We start from the raw sequence: 16,807 nt of genomic DNA on the forward strand, positions 1-16,807 counted from the left end.
CTAAAATGGGCATTAAAAACGTTGTGTTGATACAGGAATCTTTACAATGCATCATGATTTGTTGCTTATGTAATATTTGATTTGCACCAATATGGCAGCTTTGTTTCAGTGGACAACACAGCTGATATATACTAGTCTTGTAAAATATGGTTTATTTTGAAGCTTTCAAGTAATGGGAAAAACTTACACAAACTTTGCACAACTTTGGATTTAAGTTTGACTCCTAATTTGCTAATGTTTTATAGACAACACAAATAATCAGCACCTATTTTATGGCTTCCAAATGTGTATCGGCTATCAATTTGTGTATCGGAAATAACACCAATGAAACAAAACAAGCATATAGTTGTGTCCTGCTTGCAGAGATGTGACAAATCCACTTTCCTGGCAATTGTACGTGTGTGTTGTTTTTTCATTTAATGAGGGAGCCATTATAAAAAGGGGATGCAGTCAATTTGCCGGCGTTCAGGATCCCGGCGGTCGGAATCCCGACACTGGAATCCCGACCGCCGAAATTCCGAAACTTTCTCCCTCCGTGGGTGTCCACGACACCCATAGAGGGAGAATAAAATAGCGTGCCGAGCGTAGCGAGGCACCGGGCCCGCTGCGTGGCGAGCGCAGCGAGCCCGCAAGGGGGGGCGCTCCACTTCCCCCCCATGTCGGGATTCCGTCCGCCGGGATTACATATCGGATCCATAAAAACTTTGTTCTGCTCTGCATAACCCCTTTATCTGTTTCATTTCTTTATCTGCCAGAAAGTGCAAGGTTGTATTAAGGTGTTTGATGTATAGATGCTTTTAAAAGTAAAGCCCCATACACACTAGACGAGGAAATTAGATATGAGGGCCTCTTTTACGAGGGACTTGCTTCAGCATAGCCCTTGCTCCCCCCTCACCATCACTCCCACATGCTTGCATCGGAAAGTGTGTATGCCGGCCGATGCCAGGTTCCCACTGCCGCCAGTATCACTTAATGCAGGCCTGGCCAACCTGTGGCTTTCCAGCTGTTGTAAAACTACACATCCCAGCATGCCCTGCCACAGTTTTGCTAAAGGGAATCCTACACTGGCAGGGCATGCTGGGATGTATAGTTTTATAGTTGGAGATCCAAAGGTTGACTATATGTGCACGGGGCTTAAGGCATTAATGCGCTACATACAATGCGCTGTTGCTGGCGGGGATGCAGAGCAATATCTGAAAGAACAGAATTTAGAAAACTGGCCAATGCTTGGGCCAGAAGCTGTTGAAAGTTCGATAGTTTCTAGGTCACCATGCCATGCAATAGGTCGACATGAGTTTTTTAAAATAAACTTTACCATCCACGTGGATTACAATTGGGAGCGGTTAAGTGTACCAAATGAAATGCCAGCAGAATCGGGCACCAGGCACAGGGCCAGATTCTCTAAGGTTCAAAAGTGATAAAATAGAGAGTGATAAGCAACCAGCCAATCAGCTCCTACCTGACATATTTCAAACACAGTCTGTGACATGGTAGGTAGGAGCTGATTGGCTGGCTGTTTATCACTCTCCATTTGATCACTTTTGGAGCTTAGAGAATCTGGCAAACAGTCAGAGATGTGCAAGTATACCCTACACTAATCGGGGATCAATGTTGATTTGTTTCAACATTGACACCAACAACCCATTTCAAAAATCATGTTTAACTTTTCCATGTCGACATTTTGCTTATGTAGACCTTATGCATGTCGACCTTTTGTCTGTCGCCCTTTCATTGTCTATCTAAACACGTAGACCTTTAAATCCGCACCCTGCTTGGACAGGCTACTTTCAAAAAGGTGTCCAGTAAAAATGTGGGTACTTGCTTCGTTTCACAGCGGCAGTTACGTAGTTTACGTACTGTAGTGCTGTATTGAGAGTACCAATACAGCACTATGCTGCCTACGTAAACTACGTAACTGCTTCTGGAGCCCTGAAACTAAACAATGGTTAATATCCCCACTATCCACGTCATACTCCCAGTATCCATGTCGGGGTGGAGTTGATTTTATAAAGTGTGGCGAATGCATGCGTACCCGTGTCCGCTCGCCACGCTTCGTGCTCGTTGGCTCGCTGCACTCGCCACACTTTATACAATCAACTCCATGCCAACGTGGATACTGGGAGTATGACATGAATAGTGGGGGGAAATGTGTGTGTGTGTGTGTGTGTGTGTGACCGGCCACTGGGTCTCCCTCGCGCCATCGTTCAGTCCCCCTCCTCTGGCACTGGCAGCAGACAATGTACACAATTAGCGTAGTGCCGCTGGGGGAGCAGGGAAACCATGTGATGCTCCCCCAGCGGCAATGCTCTGAATTACGTACATTGCTGGTGCCGGGGAGTGAGGGGGACTGAAAGCTGCCGCCAGTCGCCCGTGGGGATCGGTAAGTATAAAACGAAGCACCCACCACCCTGCTCACAGTGTAGTTTCACAGCAGCGCCTGCTACACTGACAACATAGCTTAGGCTACGTTGTCAGCGTAGCAGGCGCCGCCGTGAAACTAAATAAGTACCAAAATTTGTTGTTGGGCTAATTGGCAATCAGAGTAAAGGTCCAACACTAGGCCAAGTAGCAGGTTGTGATTAGGGAATCAAAAGTAACAGCTGAAATTAAGCTTATGAAACCAGCAGGGTCCAAATGCACTTCAGGCTGATGCAAAGTACAGTTGGTACAGTTCTGACTAATACCCCTTTTAGACCAAAACGCCGGGTCGCACCCAGCTTTTTGGACCCTGGTTGAAGCCGGGTGCGACCCGGCATTTGGGGGCATTTACACCGGATGGGCTTAAACGCCCGCACCCCCTCCCGCCCCTTCCCGGCGCTTGAAGATGACAGCGCAATGTCATCTTCAAGCGCCGATCGACGCCGCCGTACCCGGAACGCTGCTGGGGGCAGCCCAGCACTAAGGTAAGCTGCTAGGCTGCCCCCAGTCCCCGCGCGCACCCCCTGCCATTGGACAGGAGGTGAATGGATGCCGCACACTGGCATCCGTTCACCTCCCTCCCCCGCCGCCGCTGCTGTCTGCAGAGTATAGCAGACAGCAGCGCCGGCTGTCAGTGTCAGACTGACAATCCGTCCAACCTGCGGACGCTGCGGTCCGCAGGTTGGACGTTCCCCATTCATATAAATGGGAGCCGGGTCATCCGACCCGGCGTTCCCATTTACACAGCCCTCTACCCAGGTCCTAGCCGTGTTCTACCCAGGTCAGGACCTGGGTAGAAGTCCCGTGTAAAGGGACACGGCGTTAGGGATTTACATTGCCGAAGATCCGGGTCTGACCCGCCGCTGACCTGGATTTTTCGGCGGTGTAAAAGGGGTATAAATGATCAGCATCCCAGAGAAGTCAACCTGGAAGCTAACCTGTGGCGAATGCCTAGGAGAGACATATTTATTTATTACGTTACTTATATAGCACACACATATTCCGCAGCGCTTTACAGAGAATATTTGACCATTCACATCAGTCCCTGCCCCAGTGTAGCTTACAATCTATATTCACTACCACATATACACGCACACAGACATTCTAGGGTTAATTTGTTGGGAGCCAAATAACCTACCAGTATATCTTAGTATCCAGATGGCGGATCGATGGGGTTTAGGTCGACCATGGTATAGTCGACCTACACCAAAATATACTGGTAGACTTCTAAACTTGGCCGACCATGTTAACATACAGTGGCGCTAGATTGAGGGAAGTAAAGCATTGCCTGGAACGTGGTTGACAGTAGCATGTTTTTTTTTGGGTGCCGGCCATTTGGTTCCTACTCTAATATCCAAGTGGACATAGAGTAAGATTATAATAGTGTTTCGAGTGTAGGGAGGCACAGTTCCTGTAGCATGGCGAGCGCCGCCTTTGCTCATATGCAGTGTCCACGGGCACCACTCTGACATTCGGCACCAAAATAAGTCTAAAAGCCTGTGTCGCCCTTGCTACTACCACGTACCACGTACCCTTCGATGCTTTACTTCTAGCAATCTAGAATCACTGTCTATGTAAATGTGGTTCACCAAGTATAAACTTCTAACTAGACGCCGTCGATCATGGTATTGTTGACCTAAACCAGTTATACCCATAGCAAACCCACGCAAGCATGGGGAGAATATAGAAACTCTGCACGTTTAGGGCCATGGTGGGAATTGAACCCATGGCCTCAGTGCTTTGAGGTCATGGGTGCTGTAAGTGTTTCTTAACTGGTAGCCACGTGGCTGGCATGGACAGCTGGAACAGTGGCAGCCCCCTGGGTGGCGGACTCCAAAGTTCCTGGTCTAGCAACGGGTCTTAACTTCGAGAACTTCAACCATTTTCATATTCTCCGTATTTACATAAAACATAGCAATTTGTTATTGTATGGACAATTAACATTTAAAAACAAACCTATTTATGACTAGTCTGAAACTCCCCTGAATTGGTTTTCTCAATTGTTAAATAAGTAGTAGCTGTTTTTTGTTTAGTACATTACGAAGACTCAGTGGGCGGTATTCAATGAGGCTGATTCGCCAGGTTTTTATGGCGATTTTGTGCTGTAAGGCGAATTTGACTAAAACGGTGAATCACCCAATGACCAGATAGCGAATACATTTCAAGGTTTTTTTCGCCATGATTCACCGAGTAGCAATCGCTATCTTTTTATGGTGAAGTGGAAGGTGAACTTTTAAAATAAAGTGTTTTGTGTTTTACAATTGGTGTCAAAAAATCAGGAATTTTATTCTGAGGAGGGGCATGCTATTTTTATTCATGTGCTGTAAGCACATGAATATATAATTAATTAAATTTTTTTTTTTTTTACACAGACCAGCCAGCAGGGGGCCGGATCCGAGCCGCTCAGATATTCATATATTCACTTGCCCCGATCATTACATATTCATGATCGGGTGTAGTGAATATACCAGGTCCCCTGCTGGCACACCCGGGGGGCAGCCTGTGCTGCCTGGAACCCGGGGAGCCCACCTCCCCCCCACAAACGTTCTGGGGCAGGCAGGGAGACTTCCATCTCCCTGCCTGCCACCGTCCTCGGGCTCCCTGCGGCGTCCGCCGCAGGAGCTCAAATTCGCCGGTCAGGGGCAGCGAGCCCCTGACTCGTTGAATACCGGAGCCGGCGAGGCTCCGGAACACAGCGAGCAGTGGCGAATGTGCCGCGAATCCTAAACAGGATTCGCTGCACGTCGCCGGTATTCACATTGAATACCGCCCAGTGTGTACTTCCCAATGGTATATATTTTTGTAACGGAATACATGATTAATGTAGCCATTGGGGATGCTGATCAATTTATATGTGTTCTCAAGTTTGTGGTAATTTAAAAATGGACAACTGGGTAAATATTTATTATATACAGTACATTGCTGACTTTCTAATCCTTTCTAGTGTAGTTGGTTTGCATGTAACCTATATTGTATAGATAGCATGGTGTGTACAGTGTTGAGGGGGCATTCATGATTACAGGGGTACATGCTTAACCCTCTGGTTAGCACAGGCCAGACCTTGCTTGAGAACCTTGCTTCCCTACAGACTGGTTGTAATGCACACTAATCAATCAGAGTGACAAAGGGCGGGATGTATTAATATACATCGCCGCCTTTGCCTGCCAGCCGCCGCGATGCTACCGCATATGTACTAACGTATGCGGCTAGCATCGGGTTGCGGTGACTGAGACATGTAATGCGGTGTGCGGGGATCTCCGTCACATCCCGGCGGCTGTCAGTGTCCCCCTGCGTCTCCTCCCCCCCCCCCCCTGCAGCCGGATGTCCTCCCGGCTGTGACACCTGCTGGGGGAGGAGGAGATCGATGGAGGACGGGAGGGGGGGGTCGCGCGGGCGGCGATAGAAGCCCATAGGCTTCTATAGGGTATCGCCACCCAGAGGGTGTTGATACCCTGCCAGGTGGTGATGGGGCGGACGGCTAATGGTACATAGGAAAATGCGGTAAAACCCCCATTTTACTGCATTTTCCCTTTAGTACATCCCGCCCAAAGTGGCGGCTGGCATATTGGTGGGGACTAGTCATGCCAGATAATCTGTCTCCTGTCTATCTCGAACACCCAAGTACTGTGTTGTCCAGGTGAACCTCTAGAATGCCCAGCTGAGCCTGTACCAATCCTGATCTAGTAGGCATTGGTGTTTTTACTTTGCTAATGTTGTAGTGGTTGTTGCAGTTTTCGTGTTGACTGCGTCTGTCTCACTGTTAGTCTAATTTCCTCTCTGTGACCCCCCTGGATATGGCAGAATGTGCTCATGCCATTACATGTTCCCTGGAGGAAGCAATGATCTGTTAATGCTGTGTTATATTTCATACCATATTACCCATGAAAGTGTGGTTACAGGAATCTCAGGCCTCTTCATCCATTTAGTAATTCTCGTGGTGCGTAAATTGTCACACCTCAGACTGAGGCACCAAGATGAACAGCAGAACGTTCTGACGAGAGTTGGCGCATGCAATTTCTCTTTACTCTATTCAAAACCTTTATCCCGGCTGCGTCTGGTGTGATTTATAAACAGTTTTTTATTTTCTTTAACAATGTCTAAATAGCTACACAGACTCAGACTAAGGGGGAGATTCTCTAAGAATCTCCATCCCCCTTCGCCGCCCATCGCATTTGTAATTATCGCATATGTTGTAACATATGCGATCATTAAGGCAAAGGACAGCTCTTGCGTTAAGAGCTGTCCTTTGCGGTGAGAGTCGCCGGGTCCCAGCAGGTCCCGGCGGCTCCCTCACACACCCGGCGCTGCTGCTGCTGCGCCGGGCTCTCCTCCTCCCTGCACCCGGAAGAGGATCAGTGCAGGGAGGAGGTCACAGGTCCGGGCAGCACAGCTCTGTGCTGCCCAGACACAGGTGAGGGGGCGATGCGGGGGGTCGGTGCGGGGCTGCGGAGGGTTGCGGTAGAAGCCCATTGGCTTCTATGGGGCATCGCCAGATTTTTCTGGCGATGCCCCCCGCCGGGTTACAGCATCCCAAAATGCGGTAAAAACCCCGATAACGGGGTTATTACCGCATTTTTCGCTTAGAGAATCTCCCCGTAAATGAGTTTTAAGTGATAGAACTGACCAAAAAAAATAAAAAAAGCCACACCCCTTAAATACCTTAGTTTGGGTACACCTTAGACCAGGCATGTCCAAACTATGGCCCTCCAGCTGTTGTGAAACTAAAAGTCCCATCATGCCTTGCTACAGTTTTGCTATTAAGGAATGCTAATACTATGGCAAGGCATGCTGGTTATCATTTTTGCCGTATTGTCTAATGTGTATAGACATCTGTACACTCTCCTGCAGCGCAGCCAATGGTATGATCTGACTGACGACAGCATATGGCTGAATGTGGCCATGAACTTATCTGCCATGGTGCGCACTATATCCTATATACATGTGCTGCAATCTGGGTCATCCTACTTAGCCTTACAATCATCTGGCACAGGTCTGGACAACCAGTGTCTCTCCAGGTGTTGTACAACTACAAGCCTCACCAAGGTCTGTCAGGTAAAGGCCTTTTATAGCGTACTTTTAAAACAAAATGCTTTAGGATGGGATGTACTGCAGGTATGTACTTAGAAATTCAAGTAAAAGCTGTCCTTTGTGATAATACTTCAGGATTTAGGATCCAGGAATCCTTCTGTGCATGTGCTGTAGGGGGGAAAATGAGGTAAAAAAAAAACTTACGCTTTTATTGGCTTCATTTCCACATTTAGTGCTTCCCATTTTAGCCACTTAACTGGCACAGAAGCATCTTCTGGCTGCAGCCACAGCTAGCTAGCCTCTTACTGACAGTCCCATCCCATGGAACCATGTCCCGTCATCTTGTCCCCTTGCTTTTAAAGAGGAAATCTCCTTCTCTGACAACCCCATCAGTAGTGTAGTGATCTGCAACTGCCGATGTCGCTGCTGATTTTGTTGTGGTGGTGGGTGGGGGGGGGGGGGGTTGTGGCACAAAAGGGAAACTGTAGATTACTATTGATATACATGTTTGTGGGGTGGTGTAGTTCTGGAATTGACACTCACTGGTGGGTGGGAGATATGCTACGGATGATTTATCATCTTTGACGTCTACTGCGACTTGGTATCAGTTTCTACTAAGGGATCTCTTGACACTGTGTGGGGGGGGATGGGTGAAATAGGCAACGTGACATGCAACCGAGGCAGATCAAATATTTACATTTTAAATACATTAGGGGCCCACCTCTTCCTCTAAGGAGCCAGTCCAGCCTGTACACTTGAATCCTATATTTTACTTGTGTTACTTTATGCTGCACAGGGCTGTGGGATATTTTCTATAGTGCATTGCTATTACATGGGTACATATTTATGTATGCACTAGCATTATGTACTATAAATAATTATCAAGTGGCCCAGCCCATGCACTCTTAAATGGTTAAGCAAGCTACTGTAGGGTGGTAGCTGGCCACACAGCTAAACATAGGCCCCTACCACTGCACACCCCGAGTGGGCCCTTCATGCTCCAGGACAACGCTGTCCATAACTGTTTTAATAGATCAGCTTAAAGTAAATAGTGTATATGTAGAGAAGTTTTTTTTTTAATCTTTTGAGAAGCTCCTGTACGTTGTATTTATATTTTGAATATTGATGTTCAATTGAAATGTTGTCTTAAGGTGCCTATACACACACCGATACCGGCGGTGCGATCTGTGGTTTGAGGTACGCACTCCCGCGGCACCTCATCGCACAGTACAAAAAGTATGTACTTGCTTTTCATCGCATTGCATGCTATTTTAGCCCAGAACGCATGCAGAACGTGTATGGCCGCCTTTATTCTAATTTGGGAATTACATTGTATTGCCAGTTATAGCATTAATCCTCCTCTGCCAGTGTTGTAGCAGGACACACTGTAACTCAGGATCTAAGGGAATAGGCCTGTCCTTTGTCTTCCTTTCTTGGCTCTGTCACAATAGGAGAGCGCTCCCTTACTGCTCAGATATCCAGTGTATGAATGAATCATTCATGAGGTTTGCAATTACAATGCTTAGTGAAGCCAATAAGTCTAATGTAAAGATACCTAGATCCGTATTGTGGCTGCTCAGGTTACATATTACCCTCTAGATAATAATGCAGTCTTTATTACAGCCAGCGTGTAGAGCTAAAACCAAGAAAAAAAAGGAAAATTATTACATTTATCATAAAGGACAAATAGTATCGGGGAAATTGCTTTACACACATTGAAAGTAGACACGGGGACATGAAGTTCAGTCTTGCATAATTGCGTTAATCTACAGTAAGGCAAAAAAAAAACATTTTTCAGTTTGACCGTTAATGTAGGGTGCATTTTTGATTTGCCCTATTCAATTAAAGTATTGATTTTTGCCTAGGAGGAAAATTGGGCACAGGCATAAAACATGTGGATTCACTGATCCATTTTTGGGCAAAATTTTCCTTTCACCCTTTTCGTCCCCCCCCCCCCCCCCCCAAAAAACAAAAAACAAAAAACAAAACGGAGAATGACTGAAAATAATGGTCGTAAATGCCCGCAGATTAATACAATAGCGCCACATAGTTCTGTGTTTTTCACCTGGGTGAAAAAAATGGACCAACTGAAAACCCCCATTATGCTGTGTACACACGGGGCCAGATGTATCAAGCTTCACAAGTGATCTAATGGAGAGTGCTAAAGAGGCGTCCAATCAGCTCCTACCTGATATTTCACAGGCTGGGTTTGAAAAATGACAGGTAGGAGCTGATTGGATGGCTGTTCATCACTCTCCATTTTATCACTTTTGAAGCTTGATACATCTGTCCCCTGGTGAGACATTAGACTTTAACTAAATAGTCAGATGGCATGCAGATCGCACAGGTCCCTATGTGTGCTCCCACAAATCGAAACCCAGATAGACAGGGCAACAATGACTATATAGTGCAAATCTAATGTAGATTGTATATAAATAGTACAGAGTTTGCAAAGATTGCATAGCACTCGAATCTTAAGTCGAATAGACTAGCAAGGGAATCTCACCATGTGTACACACCGTTAGCCTGACCTATTTTCTACTTTTATTCCCTGATAGTGATAGTCTCATTGCTTTGTTGTTAAGATGTATTTTCCACACTAATATGGTCAGTCTTGCACAGGACCTTGGTTGACAAGCGTATTGAGACATACCCCCACCAGCCAAATGCTGCAAGACCCTGCATACTTACCATTGGATGCTAACTTTCAGGGGTAGTGTTAAGGCTTTAACCATTGAGAACTACCCCACAAGGTGCGGTATCGCATTTGACCCTGCTCTGTCCTTTGTTCCCTACATTCAATTTGTCCCCAAATCATGCTACATACAGTATATCTAGTAAACACATCCAAAATTCCAGAACAGCCCACATAACATTCATAAACCTTTCCGATCTAATTATTCCCCCACGGTACAGTCCAAATACATCCTCACTTATTTTCTTTGGTCACTTTCTCATTCTCCTGGTCCTAGGCCAGCATTGCTGTGTGACCAGATCATACAGCCCAAGTACAATCTGGTTGACCATTATGCAAGAGAGAACACCTATCCTTGTGTGTCAATGCCTATTTCCTTGTAGATTGTGTTTTCTGCTAGATTACAGCCCCACCCCAGCTCAAGTGGCCGTTTTACCTTCTGCATTCCCATATTCTTCAATTTCCCTCTCCCTCAATCCTCCATCACTGCTCTAATACTGTGTGGGTGTAATGTGTAAGGGGCAGCCTTATGTTGTGTACATAATACTATGATTATTTTTTAGGGGTTTCACGTTGCTACATCTCATGCTATGGTATTAGAATGTGTTCAGCTCTTGCTCTTCCTGCAGGATTTAGGGCCTGTATCTGCTGTACTCCTGCATTACATCACCTCCCACACTTACATTATCTATTGATGGCACAACTGTAGCCCTCAAGTAAGCTGTCTTGGAGTTATCCTGGACTCTCGTTTAACCCCTTCCCGCCGCAGCCTGTTTTTGCCTTCCTGACAGAGCCCTTTTTTTCAAATCTGACAGGTATCACTTAAGTGGGGATAACTTTTTTTTTTTGCTTTTACTTATCCCAGTGATTTTGAGATTGTTTTCTCGTGACACATTGTACTTCAAGTTAGTGGTAAATTTGGGTCGATACAGTCTGTGTTTTTTTGTGAAAAATACCAAAATGTCGTAAAAAAATGGAAAATTTAGCAATTTTCAAAATGTTAAATTTTCTGCTTGTGAGACAAATAATCATACCACTCAAAATAGTTAATAACTAACATAGACCATATGTCTACTTTATGTTTCCATCATTATTTCAACATCCTTTTAATTTTTTTGGACACTAGGAGGCTTAAAATATGAATAGCAAATTCTCAAATTTTCAAGAAAATTTCAAACACTGATTTTTTTAGGGACCAGTTCAGTTCTGATGTGACTTTGAGGGACTTGTATGTGAGACACCCCCATAAATGATGCCATTTCAAAAACTGCACCCCTCACAGTATTCAAAACAGCATTTTGGAAGTTTAACCCTTTAGGTGTTTCACAGGAATTAAAACAAAGTGTAGGTGAAATTTCAAAATTTCATATTTTTTTGCAGATTTGCAATTTTAATACATTTTTCTAAGGAACACAGTAGATTTTACTAGAGAAATGTGACTAAAAATTGATTCCCCCAATTCTTTTGTTTTCATAAATATCCTATATGTGGCCCTAGTGTGCACGTTGACCAAACCACAGGCTTCATAATAGAAGGAGCACCTACTTGATTTTGGAGCCTCCTTTTTATGAGATTATTTTTTAGGCACCATGTAGGTTTCTAGGCACCATAAGATGCTAAAAGCTAGGAACCCCCCCACAAGTGACCCCATTTTGCAAACTACACCCCTCAGGGAATTCATCTAGGGGTATAGTGTACATTTCAAACCCCCAGGGGTTTCACCAATTTTGATACAACTGGGCAGTGAAAATGAAAAATTACATTTTTTACACAAAAATGCAGTTCTGGCTCCAAATTTGTCATTTTCACAAGGAATGAAGGAGACAAAGCACCCCAAAATCTGTGCCCCAATTTCTCCCGAGTACGGCAATGCCTCACGTGACCAAAAAATACCATTTGGGTGCATGGCAGGACTCAGAAGGGAAGGAGTGATTTTTGGATTTTGCAGCTCAGATTCTGGTGGAATGTTGGTGGGTGCTATGTCGCATTAGCAAGACCCCCGAAGCACCAATACAGTGGAACCCCCCACAAGTGACCCCATTTTGCAAACTACACCCCTCAGGGAATTCATCTAGGGGTATAGTGTACATTTCAAACCCCCAGGGGTTTCACCAATTTTGATACAACTGGGCTGTGCAAATGAAATTACATTTTTTACACAAAAATGCAGTTCTGGCTCCAAATTTGTCATTTTCACAAGGAATGAAGGAGACAAAGCACCCCAAAATCTGTGCCCCAATTTCTCCCGAGTACGACAATGCCTCACGTGACCAAAAAATACCATTTGGGTGCATGGCAGGACTCAGAAGGGAAGGAGTGATTTTTGGATTTTGCAGCTCAGATTCTGGTGGAATGTTGGTGGGTGCTATGTCGCATTAGCAAGACCCCCGAAGCACCAATACAGTGGAACCCCCCCCACAAGTGACCCAATTTTGCAAACTACACCCCTCAGGGAATTCATCTAGGGGTATAGTGTACATTTCAAACCCCCAGGGGTTTCACCAATTTTGATACAACTGGGCTGTGCAAATGAAAAATTACATTTTTTACACAAAAATGCAGTTCTGGCTCCAAATTTGTCATTTTCACAAGGAATGAAGGAGACAAAGCACCCCAAAATCTGTGCCCCAATTTCTCCCGAGTACGGCAATGCCTCACATGTGACCAAAAATACCATTTGGGTGCATGGCAGGACTCAGAAGGGAAGGAGTGATTTTTGGATTTTGCAGCTCAGATTCAGATTCTGGTGGAATGTTGGTGGGTGCTATGTGGCATTAGCAAGACCCCCGAAGCACGGTGAAATGATGAAACTAATAATCCATAGATGTGTGGTATATTTTGAAACACTCCTTTATACATAGGCCGGGTTTGTCGGGGCAAGTTTCACAGTGGAAAATAGTATCCTTTCTTATTCCCTTTTTATAGCAAACTTTGCACCTTTTTTGTGTCCTGCCCTTTCTTGCAGTGGAGGGGATTTCGTTAGGAAAATGCTGCCCTGGTACAATACGGGGGCTAGTACTAGAAGTACTGGGGCCCTCTGCCTGCTGGTTCCCAAATATTAGGCCCTTTATGACTTCCTCTTGAAAGTGCATAAATGTCCCCCTCTGGCTGGTAGAACGGAATAGCACGTAAGCGTTATACAGTGCCATCTGGATGATATACACGGCCAGCTTCTTGTACCAGATTTTTGTTTTCCGCAGGGGACTGTACGGCTTCAGTACCTGATCTGAAAGATCCACTCCGCCCATGTACTTATTGTAATCTAGGATACAATTAGGTTTTGAGGTGTGGGTACTGGTACCTCGTACAGGGATGGAGGTGGTACTGTCTCCATGAATTGTTGTCAGTATAAGGACATCCCTCTTGTCCTTGACCAACAACATATTTTCGGTGGATTGTGCCCTGCTTTCACCCCTTCTCAGTACTTGGGCAATGTGCGTTTTTGGGAGGCCTCTTTGGTTCTTGCGCACAGTACCGCAAGCTGCTGTACCTCTTGAACCAAGGGCCTTAAACAGGGGGATGCTAGTGTAAAAGTTATCCACATAGAGGTGATAACCTTTATCCAGGAAGGGGTGCACTAAATCCCAGACAATTTTTCCACTAACACCTACGAGGGAGGGGGGGCTTTTTGGCGGTTCAATTCTTGAATCCTTCCCTTCATATACCCTAAACCTGTGGGTGTACCCTGAGGTGCTTTCACACAGTTTATACATTTTTATGCCATACCTTGCCCTCTTACTGGGAAGGTACTGGCGGAATTTAACCCTTCCTTTAAAATGTATAAGGGACTCGTCGATACAAATAAATTTTTCAGGGATGTACATCTCTGCAAATTTGGCACTGAAATGATCAATGACCGGCCTGACTTTGAATAGCCGGTCAAAGGTGGGATCATCTCTGGGTGGGCACTGTGTGCATTATCGGTGTAATGTAAAAATTTAAGGATTATCTCAAAACCAGTCCGAGTCATGGCCATACGGTAAAGTGGGGTGCTGTACAGAACATCTGTACTCCAATATTGCCTAATTTCTGGCTTTTTTACTATGCCCATATGTAACACCAGACCCCAAAACGTCATCATCTCTACTGCATCTACAGGGGTCCACCTAGCAAATGATGACGTGGGGTTTTGAGCAATAAACTGATGGGCATATAAATTACTTTGGTCCACCATTAAATTTATAAAATCCTCAGAGAAAAGTAATTTGAAAAAGTCAATTTCTCTGAGACCTGTTGAATCAAATTGGATTCCTGGGATGGCCAAAAACTCAGGAACCTGGGGCTCAAAATTGTCTGGTGGTGGGGTCCATACGGGATCAATCATTTGGGGGGGGTCTCAGCTGCTCTACGGGGGCGTCTTTGAGGGGGTCCCTCATCACTAGAGGAGGAAGAGGAGCTTAAGACGAATCCTTCAAATTCCCCGCTTGCATCACTGGCTGTGTCAGAGTCAGAGGCAAGCATGGCATATGCCTCCTCCGCTGAATACATTCTTCTGGATGACTGGGATGACATTTGGGATGCCATTTTTATTTTTGTGTTTCTGTAAGTGTAATGTTTCAACACGTGTATAGTGTTGGGGGGGGTACAAACTTTATTTCAACACGGGGGGTATGTAGTGTGTAGTGTGTATGTAGTGCAGAAAAAAAAATACTTTATACAGGAATTTGATCCCAATAAAAAAAAAAAATTGAAGGGGTTAAAAAAAAAAAAAGGTCCTGCGCCAAAAATTGAGCACAGATGTTGGTCAGTAACGTCCGTCACTGAACAGCGCTCAAAGGCAACAGGTGTAAAAACAATTTTACAAAAAAAAATACCACAGCACTCTCCAAAAATAATTTTTTTTAAAAAAACTGCAAAAAAAAATGATATCAACCCTGTGCCAAAAATGCTGTTCAGTGATGTACGTCACTGATCAGCGGCCACAGGACACCCACAAAAGCAACGTGGGTGTAATAAACCACAGCACTCTCCAAAAAAAAAAAAAACAATTTAAAAAAACTGCAGAAAAAAAATATCAACCCTGTGCCAAAAATGCTGTTCAGTGATGTACGTCACTGATCAGCGGCCACAGGACACCCACAAAAGCAACGTGGGTGTAAAAACAAAACCCCACTGCAATCCCCCCCCCCCCAAAAAAAAACTGCAGATCAGTGATGCAGTGATGCGACACTGATTAGCAGTGAGGGGCAGCAGGCAGACAACTGTGGGTGCAACCTGACAGGGTATATATAAAAAAAAAACCCTGGACCCCCAAAAAGTTGCTGATCAGTTAATTAATTTAAACTGATCAGCACAAAAGGGGGGGGGCAGCAGTCAGTTGCACAGGCAGCACAACCTTTGGTGCAACTGACAGGTATATATATAAAAAAAAAAAAACCCAAAAAGTTGCTGATCAGCACAGATATACTGATCAGCACAAAAGGGGTGCAGCAGACACAAAATATAGCACTCTCTGTCACTCTCTGTCACTCTCTGTCACTCTCTGTCACTCTCTGTCACTCTCTGTCACTCTGTCACTATCTCTCATGATCTGTGACTCTTGACACTGCAGCAGCAGGACACAGGAAGTCACAAGATCCAGGAAGCATCCAACTGCTGGCAGCACGCTACCAGCGGTGATCAGCGGTGATCAGGTAAGGTTCAGGTATGTATATCACGACAGAGTGGCCGGTGACCGCTCTGCACGCAATTCCAGACCGGAATGGCATCTGCAGCGCAGTCACCGTTAGTTTAAATGGCGCGCCTTGGCTGTGATTGGTCCGACGGACCAATCACAGCCTTGGGGGCAGGTGGGGTGAGGTGTCGTCGTCACCGATGACCCCCTCATGCCCCCTCACACCCGGCGGTGATTGACACCTGTGTTACAGAGCGTCTGATTCGCCGGTAACACAGGAAAACGCTGCGAATGGCTGTTCACATTGAACAGCCAATCACAGCGATCGCCGACGGGGGGGGGGCGGCATCGCCGCCCCCCCTGGGCATGCAGGGACATGTCTGCTGTCAGGGACAGCAGACATCGTCCCTCTGTCACTGTGTCTCTAGACGCAGTGGCACTTTGAAGTCATGACGTATATATACGTCATGTGTCGGGAAGTACATCCCGGCCATGACGTATATATACGTCAAATGTCGGGAAGGGGTTAAACCACACATTCAATACCTTTTGCAGTCCTGCTGTTCCAATTAAAAAATATTTCTAGACTCTAGTCCTTCCTCATACGACCCACATCCACCCAACAGTCACCTCAGTCGGATTTTTACTATGATTAGACGAATTGGATATCAAATATGTTTCAAATGATCATCTATTATATGGAGGTGTCCACTTACATCTAGTCTCCCTGCACATTGCCGTGGCTTGAGTTGGTAATGCCAAGCTTCTTTTTGTGAAACTTTTTCCATCCCGGCCATGACGTATATATACGTCAAATGTCGGGAAGGGGTTAAACCACACATTCAATACCTTTTGCAGTCCTGCTGTTCCAATTAAAAAATATTTCTAGACTCTAGTCCTTCCTCATACGACCCACATCCACCCAACAGTCACCTCAGTCGGATTTTTACTATGATTAGACGAATTGGATATCAAATATGTTTCAAATGATCATCTATTATATGGAGGTGTCCACTTACATCTAGTCTCCCTGCACATTGCCGTGGCTTGAG

The 16,807-nt window shown here is 45.4% G+C and overlaps 1 protein-coding gene across 3 annotated transcripts in view; it reads left to right on the forward strand.

Annotated features, from left to right (window-relative positions):
* The window catches only part of MTUS1 (microtubule associated scaffold protein 1), a 241,572-nt gene that overhangs the window by 58,102 nt on the left and 166,663 nt on the right, over nucleotides 1-16,807 (forward strand). The window lies entirely within an intron of this gene.

Source organism: Crinia signifera, chromosome 1 (genome assembly GCF_055691185.1).
Source record: "Crinia signifera chromosome 1, ASM5569118v1, whole genome shotgun sequence".
NCBI lineage: Eukaryota > Metazoa > Chordata > Amphibia > Anura > Myobatrachidae > Crinia > Crinia signifera.